Source organism: Mustela nivalis (assembly GCF_964662115.1).
Source record: "Mustela nivalis genome assembly, chromosome: 15".
In the NCBI taxonomy this organism is placed as follows: domain Eukaryota; kingdom Metazoa; phylum Chordata; class Mammalia; order Carnivora; family Mustelidae; genus Mustela; species Mustela nivalis.
Window position 1 is genome coordinate 31,175,529 of NC_139034.1, and position 25,048 is coordinate 31,200,576.

Genomic DNA, 25,048 nt, shown 5'->3' on the forward strand with positions numbered 1-25,048 from the left:
GGCCTGCTTGTCTGAAACTTTAATTCTCTCTTCATTTATGCATTTCTTCTGACTCAAGGATTAGATCCCATTCTATGTATCACTGGCTGCTTATTGAGATCTTGCTCCAAACCAAACCAAGGAGACCTTCTGGATCCATCTTAATGGAACAAGATCTCCCCTGAGATGAGAGCTCCTTAGATCTCAACACCTGCCCAGAATAGCTTCAGTACCTCTGGGTGTAGTGGTTTGCTATGTTGTTGACCCTGCCTTGAGATAGGTCAACCTTCCATCTGGCCCTGTGGTATCATGTGGTTATCTGAGTTCCAATTCTTCTACGTAATAGATGTAAGATCCTGAAGCTTGCTTAATTTGCTTGATCCTTAAGAGATCTGATAGGTTTCTTGCCATCTAAATGAGCTGATCTACTTCATAAGGTAGTTGTGGAGTAATGTATGTAGAATGCCTTGTGCTTGGCCTATAGTAGGGCAATACTACTATTTCTTTTTTCTTCCTTGTCCCCAAGTGACTACTGGTCTGTGTGGCTAAAAACGCCACACATCTCATGGCCAAACAGGTCCAGAAATTCTTATCTGGATGACCTATCTCATCTCTACTTTATTAGAAGTCAAGAAAGGCTGGAATCACTTGTAATTTTTGAGGCCCTTTGTATGTAAATAAATGTTAATAGAATGAAAGGGGCACCTGGGTGTCTCAGTGGGTTAATGCCTCTGCCTTTCACTCAGGTCATGATCTCAGGGTCCTGGGATCGAGCCCCACATCAGGCTCTCTGCTCAGCAGGGAGCCTGCTTCCTCCTCTCTCTCTGCCTGCTTCTCTACCTACTTGTGATCTCTGTCAAATAAGTGAATAAAATCTTTAAAAAAAGTTAATAGAATGAAAAACCAAGACATAGACCAAAGAAAATATTTGCAAAACACGTATCTGATCGAGGACTTGTACCCAAGATATAGTAAGCGAACAAACAAAAACTTCTTAAAACTCAAAACAAGGAAACAAACAGCCCATTAAAAAGTGGCAAAAGATCCAAAAAGATACCTCACTAAAGAAGATATACAGATGGCAGTCATATGAAAAGATCCTTATCATAATATGTCATTAGGAAATTACAAATGAAAATGAGATATACTATTACATGCCTATAAGAATGGCTAAAATTTAGAACATTGGCAACACCAAATGCTGGTAAGGGTTTTTGGAGCAAAAGAAACTCTCATTCATTGCTGATGAAATGCAAAATGGCACAGCTACTTTAGAAGACAATTTGATGGTTTCTTGCAAAATGAAACATACTCTTACCATGTGATCCAGAATTTGCACTTCTTGATTTTACCCAAATAAGTTGAAAACTTGTGTTCACACAAAAACCTGCACATGGACGTTTATAACAGCTTTATTCATAATTGCTAAAACTTGGAAGCAACCACGGTATCCTTCATTAGATGAAGGAATGAATTGTGGTACATCTAGACAATTAAATATTATTCTGTATAATAAAAAATGAGACATCAACCAGGAAAGGACATAGAGGAACCTTAAATGCATACTACTAAGTGAAAGAAGTCAGTCTGGAAAGGGTACATACTGTACGATTCCACCTCCATGACCTTCTGGAAAAGGAGAAACTATGGAGACACTAAAAAGATCACTGGTTGCCAAGGAGGAAGAATAAGAAATGAACAGGTGAAACACAGGGGACTTTAAAAGCTACAAAGCTAGTCTGTATGGTGCTATAATGGTGAATATGTGACTTGATGCATTTGCTAAAACCCATAGATCAATCCCACACAAAGAGTGAACCTTAATGTAAATTGTGGTCTTCTGTTAATAATTATGTGTCACTACTGATTCCACTATTGAAACAAATATACCACACTAATACAAAATATTAATAATAGGGAAAACTGTGTGTGCAGGGGGTGGAGGGGAGGATATGGGCGCTCGGTACTACCTGTTCAACTCTATAAATCGAAAACTCTTCCAAAAAGGTAAAGTCTATTAATTAAGAAAGTAAAGAAGTACTAAAACAGAGTTCACTTTAAATGTGGCTTACTTTAAATATCTCCATTTAAAAACTCAGTGCCTTTGAAACAAACAAAAATATATCGCCATGTAATTGTGCTTCTCATAAGGTAATTGTGGGATTATAAATATCTTTTTTTATGTTCTGGTATAATTAGGGATTATAAATATCTTAATGCATAATGCATGACAGATGAATGGTCTGGTAATGGGAGGCATGTTCCAAGCTGTATGATGAGAGTTTTCTTCCTTCGATCCACTGAGGGCATCTCCATAATGTACATGAAACTTCTAATCAGCATGGAGCTCCTTCCTTACTGGGAAGCCTCTTATAAGTGGAACACCACGATGGGCCCTACTGGGGCTTAGCTTTTGTCTGTGGAAGCACACCTCCAACTCTACCAGTTCTGTTTTTGAACTGGAGTTGGCTGGATGCTTGCAAGTAGGCATTTTTAGTGCTAACTGTCTATCTACCTAAACTTCCAAAGCTCTCCTGCTTATGATGTCCCATTCCTATCCTCCATCCATCTACTGAGCCTGGGCCAGTCACAATAATGAACAACTACAATGACTGTACCATTGCATTTTGCTTGCTGGAATGCTTCTGGTTAGTAGCTCTCAACAGAGAGGGAAATAGAGATTAAAACAGAAGGAAGGATTTCATCATGCCTGAGACCTCCCTGCGGGGTCACTTCTGTGACTGTCTTTGCCGTACTTCTTCTATTCCCAGGGGTGGGCCTAGTTCCCAGATAAAAAGAAATCAACACACTTGCTGACTTCATTTTTCTTTCACTTTTTTTCTTTTTCTTTTTTTTAAATTATGATAGGAGCAAGTGTTCCTAGGAAATTTGCAAGTCACAGAAATGCATAAAGAAGTAAAGAAAAAAAAAAGTCCTCCCCAATCCTGTATACCCAGAGACAGCCACTAATGTCATTGTACGTTTGTATTTTTAGCTCCACATTCACTCCCAAACTCCACACAATCAGATTTTGCCTCCTCCATTTTCCTGGAACTACTCTCCCGTAGGTCAACATCAGTCAGGGATAGCATTCCTGATGTGGCCTGGAATCCATCTCATCTTCCTTCTTTTTTTTTTTTTTTTTAAGATTTTATTTATTTATTTGACAGAGAGAGATCACAGTAGGAGAGAGGAAGGGAAGAAATCACAGAGAGAGGAAGGGAAGCAGGCCCCCCGCTGAGCAGAGAGCCCGATGTGGGACTTGATCCCAGGACCCTGAGATCATGACCCGAGCCGAAGGCAGCAGCCTAACCACCTGAGCCACCCAAGCACCCCCATCTCATCTTCCTTCTCAAGGACTTTACTTCTGCACTCACTCACCTTTGTCTGTTATCAATTCTCACCTTTAATGGATTGCTTCCATCAGTCTGCAAACCTGCCTTAACAGTGCATATCTTAAACCCATTACCTCCTCTTCCATTCCTCCTCATAGTAAAACATCTCAAAAGAGAACCTGTGTTTGCTTCCTCTACCTTCTCCCCTCTGGAACTCTTGAATTTGCTGTAGTAGGGCTGTTTCACTCTACTGAAAGGACTCTTAACTAAGATCCTCAGTGGCTTCCAGTCTGCTAAACCTAGTGGTCAATTCTCTTGCCTCATCTTCACTTCTCAGTAGTGTTTGACATAGTTCAGTCTCCTTCCTGACAGAAATAATTCATACTCTGGGCCTCTGTTGATGCAACTCTCCTGGCTTTCCACTTATTTCACTCTTCCTGTTACTCATTTTTGGGTCCCACCTTTGATGTCCAACTTTGAGATATTGATTGACGCCAGGGCTTGATTTCAGGCCCTGCCTCTACAATCTATACTTGATAATGTCACCAATCCTGCTATTTTAAATACCATTTTTATGATCGTGACTCTCAAATCAATGTCTCCAGTTTTGACCCTTAGGATTAGCTCACATTAGGTTGCATGTATCAGAAAAAAAAAACAAATAACAGCAAGCAAAATAAATTAATTTTTAATTTTTAAAAATTAAAATGTTTTAAATTTTTTAAAAATCAAAAAAAAATTTAAATAAAAATTTTAATTTTTTAAAACAAATAAATTATTTAAAATTTATTAATTATTAATAAAGAAATAAAGAAAAATAAAAGTTTGTGTGTTTCTTAATACATAAAGAAATTTAATATACAGGATATTTATTAAATGTATAAGGAAATATATTTGATGTGTAAGTTTGAAGGAAAGCAAACTAGGACTTATATGGTGTCTTGATTGCCATCAGAGACCCAGGGAACTTCCCTTTATCTGTTTGATGATCCCAGCACTTGGTTTCCATCCTCAAGGGCACCTCATTATTTTAAGATGGCTGCTGGAGATCCAGCCATATCATACACATTCCAGACTGACTGCAGAGAGGAGAAAAGCAGGAAGAAGAAAGTATTCACTTCCCAGTGGAGTCAATTCGCTTTAAGGACGCTTTCTAGTTTCTTCACCAAACATCCACTTATATCTCATTATCCAAAACTTAGTCATATTGCCATGCCTAGCTATCAGGAAGGCTGGAAAATACAGTCTTTATGTCAGATAGCACTACACCCAGTTAAATATCAAAGTTTTGTAACAGAAGAAGAAGAGGAGAGTGGGCGTCGGGAAGAGATCTAGCAGCCTCTGCCACGCTAACCCTGACTTTTCCCTGTGCTGTGGACTTAAATATTTCGATGTCCATAATATCTCCATTTGGATGCCTAATGGGCTCTTCATAATAAACTTAGGCAAACCTCTTGATTCCCTTCAGCCCCAGACCTGCTCCTCCCAACCTTTTCCATTTCAGACTAAAAACCTAAAGTCATTAAAAAAAAAAAACAAAAAAAAAAAACTTTTGTTATGAAAACTCATACTGAAAAGTAGAGGAAATAGTCTAAATTAAACGCCAACAGTTCCAGCATTTATCATGTTTGTTTCAACTGGTTTTTGAGCTGAAGTATTTTAAAGTACAGTCATTGTGGCATTGAACTCAAATTCTTCAGTTTGCATCTCTAAAAGGTAAAGGCATTTTTGTGCATATCTATGATACTATCACCACTCTTATCAAAATGAACAAATCTTGACCCCTCTCTTCCTCGTCTTTCAAGGCTAGTTAACCAGCAAGTGATGTCAGCTCTCCAGCCACTCCCCACTCTCTGCCCCGCCACCCGCTTCCAGCCACTATCATCTCTTAACTAGACTTCTTTGAATTCTTCCTTCTAGCTCTTTATTTTGCACAGGGTAGCAAACTGGTCTTTTAAAAAACTCAAGACTGTGTTGTAACACTTTCTTGATGAAAACCCTCCAGTGATTTACCTCTGTGATTAGAACAGAATCCAGGCTTTCTTGATACCTACTTAATCTGACTTCTGCTTACTTTTCTAAGTTCTCTTCCTTCCCTCCCCTCACTCCTGCCTTATTTTGTTTCTTTGAATACCAGAGTAATTCCTGCCTGGCTCTAGTATTTGCTCTACCTTCTGCCTGAATGGTTTCCCTCAGATCTTTGTATGGCTGGCTCCTTTTCATCTTCAAGTCTTACCTCAAATGTCACCCCCTCACAGAAGCTTCCTCTGCTCATCCTATCTGGAACAGTACCCCATCCACTGTCCATCATTCAGAGTCTGTTATCTTGCTTTCTTTGGCATGGCCTTTCTCACTATTTTGAATTATATTATTTGTTTACCTATTGATGGCCTGTCTTCCTCTTATAAATGTAAGCTCCATGAAAGTACCTAGAATAATGCTTGGTACAAAATATATAATCAACAAATGATGTTGAAGAATAAATCAATAAATTGATCTTTGGATATTGAAAGATGTTGCTTTGAATTTCAGCTCCACGGCTTACCAGATGTAGTGGGAAGGTTGCTTAATTTGGCATTGGAATACCAATGTCACAGAACTATTGTAAAAGTTAAGGGGGATGATTATGTAAAGCACTTAGTATAGCATTTGATGCATAGTAAGCCCTCAAATATGATAGCTGCTATTATTATTACTGCTATTAATTATTACATATCTCTGCCACATTTGATCCTTATGAACATTGCCTCCTTAAGACTCTCCTCTTCTGGTCTTTTTGATGCCATACACTTCTCGTTTTGCTACCCCTGGAATGCCTCTGAGCACCTTCTGCGACCCATCGCCCACTGATGACTCCATAATCATTCTTTCCATGCCTTGTGCCATGTATTGCTTGCACGAAACTGACTCGACAAGAAAAGAAGAGCTCCTGGTCCCAAGGCGGCATCTGTGGGTTGGCCTAGGTGCTACCCAGGCTCCAACCAAGTGTTCTCTACAATGGGTGATAACCACCTAAATAAATTAACTTACTTCTCCTGAGGAACATGGACAGAGAGTGAGAGGGAGTGTGAGAGAGAGATACTGTATCATGAGCAGGAGAAGCAGGGACAGAGAGTACTTGATGACTACAAGGGCGCCTGCACTGGGCAGATGAACAAAACATGCAACTTACTCACAACAACTTCACTGTATATCCCGGTGACCTTTCAGGCCCCATGAGTCCTGCTGCTATTTGAGGATGTCTTCTGGGGGCACCTGGGTGACTCAGTCATTAAGCAACTGTCTTTTGTTTCTGGCTCAGGTCATGGGTCCTGAGATTGAGCCCGCACAGGGCTCCACACTCAGTAGGCAAGGAGTCTGCTGGAGAGTCTGTCCCTCTGCCCCTTCCCAGGTAGCTTCACAAAAACCTCTATATCTGAGGTCACTTATCTGTTCCTCACTTGGCAAGAACCTAATCAACACCCTCCCTGAGTGGTTTCACTCGGTGATTCAACAACCACTTATTAGCATTTACCATTGGTCACCCACTCATTCACTCTCATAACTCTGGGCACTTCTCACTCTGTTGGTAATTCACCATTGCATCGCCAAAATGACCTGTTTCCTGAGGTTCCAGGTCAAACTTCTGGGGGTCCCACTGGCACTTAAAATAACAACCTTCCAAACAAATTCAAAATTTCTGCCCTTTCTCTCTTCTCGTGCCCTCTCTGGTACAAATGTGTCCCTCCTCTTGTGTTCCCTGTCTTGGCTGCTGACACTGCCTACTCCCAGTCACTTGGGCTAAAGATCTTGGAGTGATCTTCGTGACATCTGTCTTTATTACTTTCCACAGCTAATCAGCATCTGCTGATGCATCTGCCCCCTTTCTTCTTTTATGACGCCCTTCAAGACTGTCAGGGACTTGGTCCACCTCCATTACTTCTCTTCCCTCACTGCTCTCCCCTTGCTCACCTGCTCCCAGTTTCCTGATCTCCTTGACTGTCCCTGAACAGGCCAGAGACAGTCCTGCTCCAGGGATTTGCATCTGCTATTCCCTTTGTCCAGAACCCATTTCCTGAGCTCTCCTCCTTGTCTTCTTCACACCTCTACTCAAATATCGTGTGTCACCTTTCCTAATCACCTTATTTAAACTCTTAAGAATCTGGCGACTGATTCTCCTTAACCCCTTCTACTGTTTTATTTTCTCCAAAGCTCTCCAACATGCTACCTAACTTACTCACTCTTTTTATTTGTCATATTCCCCCCTCCTTACCTTGCAACCTACTCGGGAGATACGTACACCATGGGAGCAGGAATTAATATCCCCAAAGCTCACTACAGTGTCCGACACACTGTAAACACTCCATAACTTAGTGTTTCATCCATTAATTGATTACTCGATCTCTCTCTGCCACCATTGTTTGTTTTCTTTTTAAACTATTTCAAGATACTTGATTTTTTAAACAGGTCACGACACTAAGCTTTTGGCCCATTTGGCCATATACAAGTTATAAATGCTTGCTCAGCAGCTGAGGGGCATACTTTAGTAGCGTGTGTGAAAAGCAAATAAAATTCATATAAAACAAATATTCAAATAGTTTCCATAGGTTGTGTTCTTGTAGTCTTGTTACAATGCCAATACCACATCCTGGGCATATGTTTCTGACCCTCATGGAAAAATTATAAATCTGGCCAGTTGAAACTGCCATCTGGTATAGCACTAGCTTTTTCTAATAAGCTCTATGTCTTGGCCCTTTTCAACCATTAAGAGCTTAGAATTGTCAGAGCAATGGTGTTCTCAGCTACCCCAACCGTTCTTTGTCCTTGCTACAAAAGGCAGTATCCTGTACCTTCTGGAAAAGCAGAGACCCATCTGGTTCCCCCAGGAGTATGGTGGAGACTGAATCCTGCAAGAGTCCATGATATTTTCCTTTTAGTTTTCTACTTGCACTGAAGTCTTGGTCCTTCCCTCTTTTTTAATCAGTAAATATCTTTAGAATATTTAGAATAGAAGGATTAATTTTGTCTGAAAGCCATGTTATATTCTGCTTCTATTTTTTTAAGTTTTTTTTTCTCCTTATAAAAACAACATATGCACATTTCATTTAAAAAATGTAAATATGGGGGAAAATCATCCAAAGATTTTTGGTATAATTACTATTCATATTTTACCATGTTTCTTTCTATGAATATTCTTCTCATGAATATGTATTTCTTGCTTTTTTTCCAATTAAGATTACAATACAGCAATATGTCAATGTTAATACAAAACTCTTTATATGTATAATTCTGAATAAATAAGTAATCTACTTTAGATAACTTCATTTTTTTTTCCTTTTCAAAATCATCCTCCTACCTTTGGACACATATTTCCAATTTCTTGCATTAAACTGAAATCAAGATTAACTTCTTTGTGCATATGGCTTTCCTGACTTTGGGATTATTGTCCTAGACTGGGGTTCCAGAGAGAAAGCTCTTGATATACAACCTACCTAACTTCTTTTCAGAGCTGTTTTCCTTAAGCTCTTTTGGATGCAAAGAGTCACTCAAGTTGCTTCAGTCACTGGGAGGTTTATAGGAACAACAACTGCAGAAATATTTGGGAAAGGAATCCAAGCCATAAAGCCAGGCCTCCTGTAATGTCACAGAAGGAAGAAGAATTAGCTGGGCCATGCAGACTGCAACTGAAGGTCATTCAGGATGCAGGGAGCTCTGGGGACCAGCCTATCACTTTGTCACCCACCAGCAGTCACAGCCCTGGAGCCTCTGCCCTAGAGATCCACCATTAAAAACTGGTCTATTTCATCTGCCCATATCAACAACTGCTCAACTCTCTATCTTATATTTATCACAGAAGTAATCTAATTGGGTCAGCCAATCATCATTATGCCTATCTAGACTGAATTTTTACTCCAAGCTTCATCATTGGTCCCTTGGACAGATTATCTTTGGCTATTCTTGACTAAGTGCCCATTTCTGTCTCAGTCTTTTCTGGGGTTAGGCGAAACAGAACATGACTTTCATACATGGCTTTTGTGGTAATTTTTGTAATCTTGTAATTTTTCAAAATATTTAACCATCAGTGGCAGAGGCACTGACCAGTCAGTACCAGAGAATGGTACCATGTTTAGATGAGGACCCAGCAGGTTTGGTGGTCATTCTATTCAGTACCAGTCTACATGCCCACCCAAAAGGTAGGAAATCATAGCAGCACTATTCATAACATCCAAACTATGGAAATGACCTGTGTCCATCAATAGATGATTGCATAAATCAAAATGTGTGGCATATCCATATAGTGGAGCAGTATTTATCCATTAAAAAGGAATGAAGTAGTGATACAAGTGTCGCTCTCGGCCTGCAAGAACGACTCGGAGACTCACGTAGCGGCGAACCTTCTTCAATCGCTTTTTTTTCTTCTCCCTCTTTACCCTCGGCGCATGCGTTTTTATACAGGCAGTGTTACCCAATCACAATGCAGTGCTCATGCACCTCCCGCGAGAGTGGACCTAAATGAACAGCCAATCATATTCAGTCCCTTACAGCTCTTAGAGTAGGCCTCCTGTACCGGCTCCCGACATCTCCCCCTTTTTTATTTATTTATAATGGCTGAGATCGTGCCTGTCTTAGGTTGCCAATCCTCAGCACACATGCTTACCCGTCATCGGGTACTCTCCCTGGTCGAAGAGCCCCTGTCTTAGGTTGCTATGGTGTGGGATCAGTCTTACCCGTCTTTGACTACCGATCTAGCATACTTAGCCATATCTGGGGGGAGGTACCAGCTTCAGGAGCCATCATGGCTTGAACCATGAGGTGTTATTGTCATTGATTGCGACGGACACAGCCACACACCCAACATAACATTAGTACGTTAGCTGTGATTAAGAGAACAGCCATGGCACCAAGTCCGGCCCACTGTTTGAGGAACGAAACAGATTGCTGTAACATTTTTTAGCTCGCACAATAGCAGGCCTTGGTGCAGCAAGGTTTATACAGAGGAGGCCCCTCGTAAGGTGGCGCTGTTGGGGCTGGGCGCGTGGGCATAGGATCTAAGTTATCTACCACTTCCGTCTTTGTTTGTAACTGCGCCATAGCTCCTTCTTCCGCTTTTAATTTCAGCTGCGCCATAACTTTCCCCTGCATTTTGAGCTGCGCCATAGCCTTTTTTAGCTTTTCCTCCTTTTTTGCAAGCTCCTTTTGCATCTTGCTCACCTTTTGGCTTTTGGGCGATTTCCCTCCTCTGCTCCTTTCCAAAAACCAGGGAGCCGTTTGTCCCACTTCTCTCAAAAACAAATGAGCTGTTTTATTTTTTAAAGGAGTACCAATTGCTTTAAGGATATCAGAAAGGGGCCCCAGCATTTTATATGTGGCCATCTCGTTTCCCATCCTGGAAAGCTTTACTCTTGTCCTTATCCTAGGAACTTTGCAGCCATCTCGTTTCCCATCCGGGAAAGCTTTACTCTCGTCCTCGACTTGAGGAACTTTCCCTGTCACTAGACAGAAATAGGTGCACTCTTTACCTGATCGTCGCCGACTCCGTGCGTCTCTCACGATGAGAATCCCGGGTTTCGGCACCACTTGTCGCTCTCAGCCTGCAAGAACGACTCGGAGACTCACGTAGCGGCGAACCTTCTTCAATCGCTTTTTTTTCTTCTCCCTCTTTACCCTCGGCGCATGCGTTTTTATACAGGCAGTGTTACCCAATCACAATGCAGTGCTCATGCACCTCCCGCGAGAGTGGACCTAAATGAACAGCCAATCATATTCAGTCCCTTACAGCTCTTAGAGTAGGCCTCCTGTACCGGCTCCCGACATACAAGCTACACTGTGGATGAACCTTGGAAACATTATTCTAAGTGAAAGAAGCCAGACAGAGAGGACCACATATTGTATGATTCTATTTACATGAAATATCTAGAATAGGTCAATCCATAGAGACAGAAAGTAGGTTGTTGGTTGCGGGGGTTTGGGGGAATGTGGGGAGAAATGGCATAACGGGGATGGGATTTCTTTTTGGAAATAATGAAAATGATTTGGAAGAGGTGGTGGTTATACAGCACTGTAAGTGTAGTAAATGCCATTCAATTGTTCACTTTACAACGGTTAATTTGGTGGTATGTGAATTTCACCTCCCAAAAAAGATATCCAACAATCCCCCTCTGGGTCTATATATGCAAAAGAATTAGAACCAAGTTCTCAAAGAGATACTCGCGCACCATGTTCATAGCAACATTATTCACAATAACAAGAAGTAGAAGCAACACAAAGATCCACTGATGGAGGAATGGAGAAAGGAAACAGCATAAAAAAAAAAAAGAAACAGCGTATACATAGTAATGGAAAATTATTCAGCCTTAAAAAGGAAAGAGATCCTATCATATGCTACAACGTGGATGAAACTTGAGGACATTATACTAAGTGAAATATGTCAGACACAAGACGAGTACCATATGATTCCACTTACATGAGGTATCTAAAGTAATTAAATTCATAGAAGCAGAAAATAAAATAGTTGGGGCTGGACAGTGAGAGAAATGAAGAGTTATTGTTTGATGGGTACAGAGTTTCAGGGTTGCAAGATGAAAAACTTTCAGATTGCACAACAGTGTGAATATACTTAACACTGCTGAACTGTATACTTCAAAATAGTTAAGATGGCAAATTTACATTGTATTTTTTACCACTGTTTTTCTTTTTTTGAAGATAGAAGGGAGTTAAACACACACTAATGACAAGTAGACACTGGCTTTCCTTTTTAATTTTTACCAATTTTACAGGCTAAATCAGTATCTACTTTTTCTGAGGTCCCTATCTTTTATTATCAGTAATGTTCATTCATTTGCTCAACAAAAGCTTAAGTGTCATCCCAGCCATCAGACAACATGACTGGTGCTGGGGTTATGAGGTCACACAAGACAGTCGCTGTCCTGGTGGATTCACTAGTAGGGGCAATCCCTACCAACTCCCATTTGTCACACAGTGAAATAGAATTATACCTGTGTTAAGCACGGGGAAGGAGCCGGATGGGTGTTTCTCAGTTTTGTGATGGGCTCCTGACCCAGTCTGGGAGTTCTCCTTGAAAAAGTGAGCTTTCAGGTGAAATCTGAAGGATGAGCAAAAATTGGCTAATTCACGGGAGTGAATGGATGGGTTAGGGTTGGCGGGGAGAAAGGTACATCAGTACTTAAAGGCCCTGAAATGAGAAGGATCCTTAAAGGATCTTGATCTTCACATAAGTAATGGGAGGTCAGGGAAGAGTCTTAATGGTGTGTGGAGTTGAGATATAATTAGATTAATCTTTTTTTTTTTAAGATTTATTTATTTGACATACACAGAGAGAGAGAGATCCTGGGATCATGACCCGAGCCAAAGGCACAAGCCCAACCAACTGAGCCACCCAGGGGCCCCCAGATTAGGCCTTTAAAAATGATCTCTCTGTGCAGAGAATGCAATGAAGGAGAGCTAGCAACAATGCAGAGAGACCACTTAAGGGGTATTGCACTAGTCTTAACCAGCTAGGGTGATGACCGTGATGATGGTGAAGACACTTAGGTAAAACTGATACCACCTTGCAATATATTGGATATGAGGTTGTAGCAGAGGGTGAAATGAATGATGACTTCCTAGTTTAATATTTTTACGTTCCCCCCCCCCCTTTTCTGACTAGTGTGTTTCTATCCATTGCTCATAATTATTTGGTAGTTTTTCAAGTTTCTTTTGCTTTATATGAATTGTATATTAAAGACAATAAGTCCCAGGGCATCTGGGTGGCTCAGTGGGTTAAGCCTCTGCCTTCAGCTCTGGTGATGATCTCAGGGTCCTGGATCAATACCGCATCGGGCTCTCTACTCAGCGGGGAGCCTGCATCTCCCTCTCTCTGTCTGCCTCTCTGCCTATTTGTGATCTCTCTCTGCAAATAAACAAATAAAATATTAAAAAAATAATAAGTCTCATTTTTTGCCTTTATTTCTTTTTTTAAATAAAGATTTTATTTATTTATTTGTCAGAGAGAGAGAGGGAGAGAGAGCGAGCACAGGCAGAGTCACAGGCAGAGGCAGAGGGAGAAGCAGGCTCCCCACCGAGCAAGGAGCCCGATGTGGGACTCGATCCCACGCCGCTGGGTCATGACCCCAGCCAAAGGCAGTTGCCCAACCAACTGAGCCACCCAGGCGTCCCTTGCCTTTATTTCTTTTGAAGTATGCCAATTTTACATTTTTCTAGTAATTAAATATTTTCATTGGCATTAATGCAATTTTTTAGATGCTTACAGTAAATTCAGTCAGGTTATTTTAACAATTCTTTTGATGGAAAGTTGACTATATATAAATAAGGCTAAAACAAATAGGTAGGAACTTAAAGCTGATGGCTAATGAACAACTGAATTAGTATTTCAAAGATGTGTCAAAAGGATGCCCCTAGCCCATCCCCTTCACCCCCATGAATGTGGCCAAAATGAAAACCAGTATTTGAAATTTTAACTTCTGAATAGTTATGAGACATGTCTTGTATAGAGGTAAATGGTGAGCAAATCTCATTTTCTCTTCTGTGTCCATTCCACTCAATGCTCCCTCCCTGCAGTCACTTTTATTAATTTTCAGAACATACTTATGCAAAGATAAACAAAGACTAATATATGATCCCATTCTTCCTGCTTATTTTTAAAATAAAAAGTAACATACTAAACACATTGTCCTACCCTGTGGTTTATTCATTGAACAATATATCACATAGCCCTTTCCATATCAGAATACAGTGTGTCCTCTTTTTTCAGAGTTGTGTAGTATTACATTATGTGCCTGTACTCCATAAACTGTTCAACCTACCAAGTTCAACCTTCTTTTATTACAAACAATTTGGCTCTGAATAATCGTCATTTCACACCTGTGAAGAACAACTGTGTGAAGTTCCCACACTTGAGATTTTCTAGGAGTTGGGTAATTACAAAGATGGATTCAGGTTGTATGGAGCCTGAAGATTATAATTTTGTGGGCCTTCACTAAGAAAAAGGATACAAAATTATCTCACTCAAAGTAGATACAAAGTGAATCTTTTTTAAATATGAAAGGAAATGAATATTTACATAGAATATGAAAGGCAATCACAATAGCTTTTTAAATTAAAAAAAAAAAGAAAAATGACATGAAAATCACAGAAACTTGTAAAGTAAGATAATATCATTCCTAATGAACTACCCAACATATCTCTATAATGCCTTCCTCATTCTCCCCCACCTTTTTTTTTTTTAGCTGCAAGCACTGATTACCTCTTCTTTGGCCAGACACTTGTAATATCATTTTAAAGACAGAAAGCAGAAAGATAATTTAGTCTTCTCTTTAACATGGTTGGTTGAAATTCCTTCTTAAAAATTTTTCACAGTTGGGGTGCATAAAGCATCCAATTTCACACAAACACGCTTCCAATATGTAGTGCTGTTACAAGTTTGTGTCCTACAACTCAGAAATTCTGATACATTCTATTTCACAGGATTCCCATTAAAAAAAATATTATAAATATATAGTGCATTTATAATTGCTACATTATCAAGTATATCCTAGCAGGTAAAAATATGCATTTTGATTGGATATCTGTGAGAAGTAAGCAGTCTGCATATAATTTTACATATCTAATGATTAAAATAATTTCTCACAGATTGGTTTCTGGCTCCATTTATTTCAAGCCTCGTTTTCCCCCCCACTATCTACATAATTCTAATACCAGTCACCGTAAGACATATTGATATTTTAGTATGATCTCCAGTCCCGCAGCTTGTAGTCAGACTAGCAGGTGGTTGGCAAAGTGAGTGGTAGGAGTATTTGTGGAAACCAGTCCAATACCAGGATGCCTAACGATAAGCTGGCTCTCATGGAAGTGACTGCATACCACATAAATATACCCTACTACATCCAAGCTGAATGTGTCTTCAAGTCTGCTTCCTTTTACCTGATTTCAGGAGCTCCTGATGCCATTCCAATGCTACGCTTCACAAAGGAAAGCATGATGGAGATGAAGTCTGAGAAGAAAGAGAACAGCGGGCTTACCCAGTTGTGATTAAAATATCTTACTTTGCAAAGTTCTCAAAAACGACGTAACATATTGAAAAATTGCTGGGACACTTCCCAGGGCCTCAAAAGGGACCTGTGCAAGTGAGGAGTCCCAAATTTTATCTTAAACTTACTGTTCTACCCATAATGCAAAGACTTCCTTTTCCATGGTCTTGAATGCAGAGTGTGTTATCAGATTTGTAAATTTTTGCCAATCTGATGGGGAGGACAAAACAACTTAGAACAGTTGTATCTTGCATGTCTCAAATTCTGAGTTAAATTGAGCATTATTTCTTAGGCTCAAGAGCCATATGTGTTTCTTTTTCTGTGAATTCCCAGTTCATTTTTTCCCCTCTTGTTTCTATTGGGTTGTTGGTCATTTTCTTATTGATTGCTAGGAACTCTTTATACATTGGTAGATACATACAAGAACTGCAAATCTTTTTTCTCTGTTGTTATTTATTGTCTCTTAGACTCTTTAGTATTATTTTTTGGTTGAGGAATAATCGGCCTCTAACTTTATGTTAGTTCCAAATATACAACATAATGAGCTGATATTTGTATACATTTCCAAAGTGATCAATACTATTAGTCTCGTTAATATCTGTCACCATACATAGTAACAAAAATTGCTTTTTCCTTGTGATGGGGACTTTTGAGATCTACTCTCTTAATAACTTTCAAATATACGATATAGTATTATTAACTCTAGTCACTATGCGGTACATGACATCCCCAAGACTTTATTTTATAACTGGAGGTTTGTAAACTTTGACCCCTTTCATCCATTTTTCTTCCCTATGTGTGTCTGTTTTTGTTGCTCTTATTACCACACTGAAAATATTAAATTATTATATTGTTAACTTTATCATGATTTCATTTTTTGTATTTGAGTATTTGATCCACATGGTATGGAAAATTTTTTGTTTTTTTTTAATTGATGGTTTATATGAATATTCTAGCATCTGTAGAAGACAGATTTCCAGACATTCATCAAGGAAAGAGTAATGTTCCTAAGTCTCACCTTAAAAAAACTATACTTCTAATTGAAGTTTAATTATAAATATGCTTCCTTCAATGAGTTCATATTTATTGGATACCCATTATATGTTAAGTTTTCACGTTTCTCTCGTTGAAAAATGAGACTCCATGAGTGGAAGCGTTCCAAGCAAAGGAAGTAAAGACTCGTCTACTGTCAGAAATAGGAATAACAAATAAATATAATGCTCTGTGGCCAGAAATAAATATTCTTCATGCTTCCCAGACATCTTAACATTTATAGTATTATAGGTGGTTCTGTCCTTTCTTCATGGTTGGTGCCACATGCTTCCTGTGTGGGGACGAGCAACCTTTCTTTGTAGTGCAGGTAGTTATTTTCCAAGAAAAGATCAAATGCTCCTCTCAGCTGGAAACACCCACTCTCCATGTTGTTTCAAAGGGTTTCTCACTCCTACATTCCAGACATGTCCAAACTAAACCCTGGTCAGAAAGAGACCTGGCCCTGAGTTTCAATGCAACTTGTCTTTTACTCTGGACTTAGATCAGAAAAATGTGCGTATTCTTCACTTGTGATTATAATTTATTAATTATGTAATAACTTTACAATACTTATTCAATATTCATCATTAACAAAAGTAGTCTTTATTCTTCTTTGGTGTTCAAAGATGAATCACCACCTGGATTCATTTAACATTCAGTTCTGTGGTTCTTCCCTCAGTGCTTAACAGATCTTTGAGCAAATTTAGGGAACTAGAACCTACTTATTTTTGAAGGAAAGTGCCATTTCTGTAGCATAATCAGGAACTAAAAGACTAAAGTAACATTACAATTGAGAGGTGTCTCTGAAATCACTTTGTTTGATCCCCTTATTTTTAAAGATGAGGAAGTAAAGACCCAGAGAACTCTGAGGTTAATGACATGTTTCTTATGTTTATCCCAAGTCAGCACACCCATAAGTAATACCTTCTTTATTTTTATTTGGTTAATTCATGTGGTTAGTATGTGAGTTTGGTTTCTTTTTAAAATGTGTAAGTGTAAAATAGCTGGGAGAAAAAATAAATTATCCCAAATCTCTCTACCAAGGGACAGTCACTGTTAAAAGGCAGCATGATCATCACTAAGGGAATGAGCTTTGGAACCAAACAGTGCCAGAGAGAACCCCATCATTTAACCTTTCCAAGTTTCAGTGTCTTTATGGCCACATGGGAGATGATAGCATTCACCTCATGGTGCAGATTAGCATATATTGCATAGGTAAAGCATTCAGGTCAGTGAGCTAAATGAGTGTATGCAATTCATATTAGCAATTATTAGTGGTACCCTTGAGATAGTACTCTATACATTTTTGTACCATGCTTTTTTCACTTCCTGGGTCCCATGCATTTTCCTAGGGCCTCAAAAAATCTTTATTAATACACATCTTTTATGTCATGACCATCTTTGTAGAGAAAAAAAATGGAGGTATTTTCCATTTCAAAGCCAAGGTTACATATACCTTCTCAAAAGAAGAAAAGCTGAATCAGCAGCTGCCAACAAAGGGGAAAGGAAACAAGGGTTAATTAAGAGGAACTATTTTGGAATAAACAGCTGGATTTACAAGGGTGTGCATGAGAATGCTTTGATGCATGCATTCAGAGAGTAAAGGATATGGAATAATTGATGGCTATATTGGCAGATCAAAGTGTCTCAAGGGCATGTAGGCTGCAGAGTTAAACTGTTTGCACTTTTCTTGCATTTAGTGTGTGTATTTTGTGAGCATAATAATAATTTGTACGCACACAGAAGCTTTCATCTGGGGAGGAGCTCAGAGCACTTTGAAGACGTTAATAAGAAGAAGACCTGCTAATTAAGATTGCTTAAAAATAAAAACTCTCCTTTCAGCATGTTTACATGCTTGCCGGGAGGATTCCAACTTACAGAGATTTGTTATCCCAAGTGAGTTTTCCACGTTTTCTTTTTAAAACACATTGTTGGATTTAGTGTACGGATAAAATCCTTTTCTGGAGGGTCACACCACATGGAACAAAAATAATTCAACAGTCTCTGACATGTTAATTTGGAGATCATACCCAGAAAATGTTGAGGTTAGAGCAATAAGCAATACCATGTTGGATATTTGTAGTGAGTTTTCAGTTTCAGACTAAACCCACCAAAATATGCTTAGAAAGAAGGACAAAGCATTCCCAGACCTTTCTGAAATTATATTTGCTAAAGATAATTCAGGTAGCAAAAATCGTATCTCTGGGCGTGGTGAAAAGGCTTCTACGAGCTTACCCCTCAACTTCCCTACATCCAACACACTAAAGCAAATCTCTACATAGATAGAGTCAATTCATGAAAACTTTCCTAACCCAGCTGTTAAAACTGGATGCCTCCCTTCTCTCTGCTCCCCGGGCAGTGAGTGTTATTTGTTTGAAAATATTATTTGTCTAATGATTTAGTGTTTGAGTCTTTTTTTCATATGTCAGATATTTATAGTTCTTCCCCACCAGAGAGGAAACGCCAAGTAGACAAACGTATATTTTATTCATCTAAATATCCTATAGAGGGCTTAGCACAGTGTATGATCCTTAACACCACATGCCCATTAATAATTATTTTCAAAAAAATAATTATTATTTATTTTCTTGTATTTTTTTTAAGATTTTGTTTATTTGACAGAGAGCGAGTGAGAGAGTGAGCACAAGCACATGGCGGGGCAGAAGAAGAGGGAGAAGCAGACACCCTGCTCAGCAGGGAGTCCAGCACAGGGCTCCACCCCAGGACCCTGAGATCAAGATCTGAGCTGAAGGCAGATGCTTAACTGACTGAGCCATCCAGGCGCTCCAATAACTATTTCTTTTAATTAAGAATTTTTATTATAGCAGTTTTGTAATAGAAAAAGAAATTGGATACAGCATAGATGTCCATCAACAGGGCAAGGGCTAAAAAAGTTACGAGACATCTGTACAATGGGATACTGTGTCACTATTAAAAAGAATGAGACAAACTTGAAAAATTCCATGGTCTATGAATGAACAACTCAAGTAGAAAAAATATGTATTTTAGCATCTCCTTTTTGCAAAAATACGGCAAAACCAAACGGGCAATTGAGAGATACATGGGATGAATAGATATATGGAGAGCTAGCTAAATTTGTTAATTATTCATAGAAATTAGAGGATCTGGGGGTGCCTGGGTAGCTCGGTCAGTTGAGCGTCTGCCTTTGGCTTAGGTTATGATCTCAGGGTCTTGGGATGGAGCCCCATGTGGGCTCCGAGCTCAGTGGGAGTCTGCTTCTTCCTTTCCCTCTGCCCCCTCCCCCAAATAAATACATAAACTTTGAAAAAAAAAAAAAAGAAAAGAAAAGAAAAAGAAATTGGAGGCCCTGAAAAATATGAGCAAATCATCAACAGTGAACATTCCTGGCACGTGGGACTGAGGGGAGTGGGCTGGCTGTGAGAAGAAAGTCCCTCACTTGTTACCCTTACCTCTGTATTGTTTGAAATTTTAGCAGTGAACAAGTATTATTTTTGGTCATTAAAAAAACGGAAATTTTTTATTGACTTCAAGTTTGGATTTGTTGAACTTGCCTTCGGTCAGGCAGATGACCTAATATCCCATATTTCTGCACTTCAAGCCTGTCTCCCTGACAGAGCCTCTGGCATGGAGCGAGCTGGAGGGGACAAAGCCTTCCTTTTTCAAGAGTAAGCATTTAGCTGGATTCACACTGACTCCCTTGGGCATCCTCCTGGGGCACCTTTCCAGGGCCTTGCTTTCTAAATTTGGTATACTAATGGGCTGGGACAGATTCCCTGGCTGACTTTGGAAGTTGTCAAAATCTCTCTGGTAACTTTCCTAGGCTTTTTGGTCTCTAACAAGACATGGACCTTTTTCAGTTGTAAATCAGCTTACATCAAAATTCAAGCAGGAGGCCATGCTGCCCCTGAAATCCCTTCTGCTCCCTCATTCTAGTCGCTGAGTTCTCACTCCCTTGAAACTCCTGCCTCTGGGGTAATCAGAAATAGCCACCTGGGCTAATTTCCTAAGTGACCATTCTCTTGTTTTGACCAGCAGGAGGGGTGTGATCTGTTTTCCACATACTGTGTGTCGGTTGGCTTGCTGCCAGCCTGATTCTCTCAACTGAAAGAAAACCGAACTCTCTCTAAAATCAGAGGACAAGAGGGAATTTGTGGGAATATTGCAGATTAATCCACTTTGCTGTGATCTGGCCTGGCCCATTTTTAGTGGGGGCTGGTTCAGGGTTAGTTTGTGGTTACATAAACTTGCCAGCCATCCGGAAGAGGAAACAATACCCTCTGGTGGTAAGATTATATCCTGCACCATGTACCCTAAATTTCAGCTCTAGGCCAGGTTGCCTTACTTGCACTTGTACCTCAGTACACAGGAACATTTTTAATCACAGAAATCTACGCTTTTTTAAGTTTGTTTGTTTGTTTGTTTATTGTAATCTCTACACCCCACAGGGAACTCGAGCTCACAACCCTGAGATCAAGAGTCACATGCTCTACAGGAGCCCCCAGAAATCTATACTTAAAGAAATCAACCCCACTTTTTTTTTTCTTAAATTTTTATTTATTTATTTTGACAGAGAGAGATCACAAGTAGGCAGAGAGGCAGGCAGAGAGAGAAGGGGAAGCAGGCTCCCCGCTGAGCAGAGAGCTCGATGTGGGGCCTGATCCCAGGACCTTGAGACCATGACCTTAGCTGGAGGTAGAGGCTTTAACCCACTGAGCCACCCAGGCGCCCCTCAACCCCACCTTTTATCTTGAGCGATAGTATAGAAGTACAAACAGTAAAATTTCCCTTTCCCGATTTTGCTTTTATTGTTCCAAGTTACTGTGTTAAACAATATGCAGATCAAAATTATTAAGTGCGCTATCTTTCTATTATGGAAAAAAATTCCCGTCATTCTGCAAACTACAGAGCTGAAGTTGATTTTTGAATATACCATTTTTTATGGTGGTGTTATTGTTATGCTTCTTGAAGGTCCATTTTGTTTTCAGAATATGTCTATTGGTATGGTATAGGTTTTTGTCACTCAGAAGGTATGCCGCTATGTTCTGCTGCATGCAGCAGCGTTCAGATGTGTTCATAATCCTAGGTTCCAGTTTTCTTGCTAATGTATCCACTCGAATTGTCACAGCTGGGTTGATTACAGGGGAACATTATCACACCAGCTGCTCTGGCTCTGCAATTAGCAGCCCTGGTATGGAATGTTTGGTGTAAGCTGGAGTTCCCGTGGACTCTGGACGTTTGCCTTCCTGAGTCTCTGCCTTTGACTTTCCCTTTGGGAATCATGCCATAAAGGTCACTGTTTCCTGTTCCAAATATTCCTTTTAGTTTCTGTTTTGTGAGAACTCTGTATAAAGCTTTTTCCCTTGACCGTTTGTCCTCCCAGGCCTGAGACTGCTTCTGAAGTCAAGAGAACTGAATACACCCAGGATTCCTTCTTGGGAACTGGGTACTTGTCTTTGAAGAGTAGAGTGTCTTTGGAGAAGCTTGTGGCACCAGGATTTGAGGTGAGAGAGGAGGAAGAGGGGGCTCAGCCCATCATTTAAAACTTGCATTTGCTTCTTGTCAGAATGCTCATGGGCACTTGGTAGGTGACCGACTGCGCTGGTCTGTCTGGGATTGAGGGATTGTCCAGGACATGGAACTTCTAGTGTTAAACTGACAACGTCCCAGGTAAACTGGACTAGTTGGCCATACCGGTATGGGTTTAGGACTGTATGAATCCTTTCTTTGTTCCTCTCGCTCTCTGTAGGTAATTGCTCTTCCCTTTACCCCAGATCCGCTGAGAGTTCTTACGCAATCTATTAAAACCCATGATGTCTGGGGTCGCCTGGGTTGCTCAGTGGGTTAAAGCCTCTGCTTTCGGCTCAGGTGATGATCTCAGGGTCCTGGGATCGAGCCTTATATCGGGCTCTCTGCTCAGCAGGGAGCCTGCTTCCCTTCCTCTCTCTCTGCCTGTCTCTCTGCCTACTTGTGAGCTCTGTCAAAGGAATAAATAAAATCTTAAAAAACAAACAAACAAACCATGATGTCTGAAAATGACAACCTATTAAGGATATACTACCTTTCAAACATGTTAACCATGGAAAAACCTTTCACTGGGGTTTAAAAATTACATAGACTTTACATAAGCATGAACTTGAGACAGACCTGCTTACACCAGTCTAAAGAATTTCTCATCATTTCTAGGCACAGAGTGAAGGTTGACTGTTAGGTGCCACGTCTGGTGCTGGGGATGGGGAACTGAATGGATACACAGATAAATGGCACAGAATGACCAGCGCTACGAGAGTGGTGTAAGAGGCTGAAGAACAAAGTGATTACTGTGGGCTGGGACACCGGGAGAGGCTTAAAACAAGAAGTGGGATGTGGAGATTGCTAGAGAGGAATCCGGAAGAAAGGGTAGACTCAAGACAGAGGAGAAGACTTTTCCAGGCAGTGGAAAAAACAGCCTATAGACTCAGAAATGCCTGGGAAGGATGTGCCTAGGCGAGTTGCTCTGAAGCTAAGTTTTCAAATGAGGGGTCGGTTTGAAGAGGCTGTGTAGGACAATTCTTGTATTTCTATACGGCTGCTTTTGCAATCACCGTAGACCCAGTGAGCACATCTTTACCGAACAGAGGGAGCCCTTCTTTTTCCTCCTGTCCCTCTGCCAGCTCTTTGAGGTTAGGCCTGGAATCTCCAAAGAATGACCTGACTGTCTCAGTAAATATTTGGGGTGCAAAGAACTGGACCATTGTGCAAGCCCTGTGTGCCCACTCCACCCTTCCTCCTATTGAGTCCACTGCAGAGTGGGGCGGCTCACAGAGTATGGCCAAGGAGGCCATCCTTCCCCTCCTTGTAAACAAGCTTTGGCACAGAGATAAGGCGCGTTGGTTCCTGCACCCTGTTCTCAGCAAAAGCAATGAACATTTGTGCATGAAATGGGACTGTTAAATGACTGCTGGTTTTCTTTACACTTTATGGTTCATCAGTGGGTTTTCAATGACCTTATCGTAGACTGGACATATCAAAATATCACGGCACAATTTTACCTAAATGGCCTTTTGCTTACACAAATCCCATTGTTCTGTGTCGAAAGGAAACCCTTTCCTTTCCGGGCAAAGACAACGTGAAGGTATGTTTATGAACTGGATAACAACCCTTGTCATGAATGAGACCAAGGAAGATGGAAGTAAACATAGAAGGTGCCTTCAGTGAGGTTTGGGAGAAAGGACCTGAGGAAGGTTCTTGTGCCTCTTCTACAAGCTTTCCATCTAAAATTTCCTTCTCATGGAAAGAAGAGCTTTATTCTGTAAATTCTCCTGGGAAGATTATGACCGTCCTAATTCTTACACTGACAAGTCCATATCAGTGTTTTCCCTTTGGTGAGTAATAGGTAGGGCCTTGAATGCTTAAAAAGAGGTATCTGCAGATATGAGAAAATGCTGCCGAAAAGGAAGGCTTAGCATCTTAAAATCAGATTTCTTGCACCTAATTTTTTTTTGGGGGGGGTGGAATTTGTCATAGCTTTTATCTGAAATGGCTTGAATCACAACCACACTCGGGAAAACGGTCTTTTATTTTCTTTGTTTGGGACTTGTAGTTTCTTAATACTGTAAGGTCTCGACCATCTACCACCTTCCTTTTGTTGTTCAATGTCCTTCCTTTTCTCTCAAAGTCTTTTGTAAACTATTTTAAGCTGCCCCATTTCTGCTCCTGAATTTTCCCCTTGATTCCCACTGGTTGTATTTATTAGCTCACAATGATTGCTTCCTTTCTCAGGTCTGGAAGGGCATAACTGTGCTCAGGTATGACTCTGGCCCTTAAAAAACATGAATACAAGGCATAAATATCATTAAGTTGATGACTGCATCTGTTAGAAATATTTTGATCACCATTCTGCTGCCATTTGTTTTATCTGCAAACACAGGTTGACAACTAATACGTATATGCTGTAAAAAATGGGAGGAAAATTCCGCTAGACAATGTGGATTAATCAGAGGCATTTTTAATTTTTAAAAACCCTAGCTTTATACTTCTTTTTGTGCCTGTTGGCCCTTAATCATAGCTACAGCTGAAACTCCTTCTCTCCCCATTCTTTGAGTCTCTGGTATCTCCTTACCCACATCTCTTTGTAAATCATTATTATTTCTTTTAATTTTGCCATTGTTTCTGCCCTTGGTCATGTCAGTTAGATCACTGTCATCTGAATTAAATGCTAAGACAGAGGGTTTGCAATTAAGTTAAAATGTTTCCTTGGAGTGGGTCCAGTTCTTCTTATCTTTCTGGATAAGCAATAGCTTTCAAGGTCCTGGCTGGAAGATTGTTATTTTGAATTAAGGATCCTTATCTCCACATAATTTGAACAATCCCAGACTACAGGGGCATTACCCAGGTCCACCAGACCATTCTTCATTAGCACTGTTCAGTGTGAAAGTCTAGAGAAGAACTTGGGCAGCCATGGTGGACCAGGCAGCTCAACAAAGAACATCCGAAGAAGCTACTAGGAGAATATTCTACCATTTATGTCCATTTAAATTCCACTTCCAAGTCATACTGTTCTCTAAAAGTTCAGTTAGTCCTGGTTCATGGCTCAAAGCGCTTTGAATGTATCAGCCCATTAGCCCTCTGAGGCATTCCCCTGAGTCTGAGAGCGGACAAGTGGAAATAACCCAGTTTCCAAATGTGGTCTCAGAGGCACAGGAAGCTTAAATAATG

The 25,048-nt window shown here is 40.2% G+C and overlaps 1 protein-coding gene across 4 annotated transcripts in view; it reads left to right on the forward strand.

Moving 5' to 3' along the window:
• The first annotated feature begins 21,674 nt into the window (after positions 1 to 21,674).
• MED4 (mediator complex subunit 4) overlaps positions 21,675 to 25,048 on the forward strand; it is a 45,014-nt gene continuing 41,640 nt past the window's right edge. For 2 of the 4 annotated variants that reach the window (XM_082701256.1, XM_082701253.1), the window contains exon 1: positions 21,675 to 21,855. The gene's annotated coding sequence lies outside the window, so the exon portion shown is untranslated. The remainder of the gene's footprint in view (positions 21,856 to 25,048) is intronic. The other 2 variants (XM_082701254.1, XM_082701255.1) reach the window with 2 other exon arrangements.